The sequence below is a fragment of the Cottoperca gobio genome, chromosome 18, assembly GCF_900634415.1.
Source record: "Cottoperca gobio chromosome 18, fCotGob3.1, whole genome shotgun sequence".
Taxonomy (NCBI): domain Eukaryota; kingdom Metazoa; phylum Chordata; class Actinopteri; order Perciformes; family Bovichtidae; genus Cottoperca; species Cottoperca gobio.
In genome coordinates this window covers 14,060,375-14,061,867 of record NC_041372.1, presented here as the reverse complement: position 1 = coordinate 14,061,867, position 1,493 = coordinate 14,060,375, and positions in this window count along the sequence as shown.

Genomic DNA, 1,493 nt, shown 5'->3' with positions numbered 1-1,493 from the left:
TCCAATCCATCCCACAACTATGCCACTAACTACAACAACCATATCTACACCACAAACTAGAATCTACACCACCACCTCCCCCCCTAACCTACTTCCCCCTCCTACCCCCCCCCCTCCGCCCCTACCTGCCCCCTAAACTCCCGCCCTCCTACCACCCCCCCCACCCGCTCAACCCCCTTCCTCCATCCCAGCTCCCCCTCCCCCCCCGCCTCCCCCCCCCCCCCATCCCTACACCAGCTACAACAACCACACCAACTACAACCACTACTCAATCCACTACAACTACCCCAATAACCACAACAACCATCCCTACACCAGCTACAACAACCACACCAACTACAACCACTACTCAATCCACTACAACTACCCCAATAACCACAACAACCATCCCTACACCAGCTACAACAACCACACCAACTACAACCACTACTCAATCCACTACAACACCCCCAATACCACAACCATCCCACCCAGCTACAACACCACACAACTACAACCAACCACTACTCAATCCACTACAACTACCCCAATAACCACAACAACCATCCCTACACCAGCTACAACAACCACACAACTACAACCACGTCTCAATCCACAACTATGCCACTAACTACAACAACCATATCTACACCACAAACTACCCCACTAACAATAATAACCATTCCTACACAACAACTACCCCACTAACGACAGCCAGCACTACAAACACCACACCAGCTACAACCACTACTCAATCCACTACAACTACACCCCAATAACCACAACAACCATCCCTGACACAGCTACAACAACCACCCAACTACAACCACTACTCAATCCACTACACCTACCCCAATAACCCACAACAACCATCCCTACACCAGCTACAACAACCACACACAACTACCAACCACTACTCAATCCACTACAACTACCCCAATAAGCACAAACAACCATCCCTACACCAGCTACAACAACCACACCAACTACAACCACTACTCAATCCACTACAACTACCCCAATAAGCACAACAACCATCCCTACACCAGCTACAACAACCACACCAACTACAACCACTTCTCAATCCACAACTATGCCACTAACTACAACAACCATATCTACACAACAACTACCCCACTAACAATAATAACCATTCCTACACAAACAACTACCCCACTAACTACAGCCAGCACTACAACAGCACTTCTTTCTACAAACAACCATACCTACACCCAACTATGACTGTTCTTTCTACAACAACTACTACTACACCAGCAAGTCCATCACCAGTTAATACATCTGAAGACACAACAGCTTCCCTAACACCTGTAACCAAAGGTTCAAACCAAAGTGAGTATGACAAATGGTGATGTTTTACACTATACAATCATCCAAAGATGTGTACTTGAGTCACATGACTTGGATTTGAATCTGAGAGACTCTGTGCTGTATAACTCAGTTTCAGCACCGTTCTGGCCTGCATTGTAATGTCTAGTCCCTATGCTTCCTAGTGT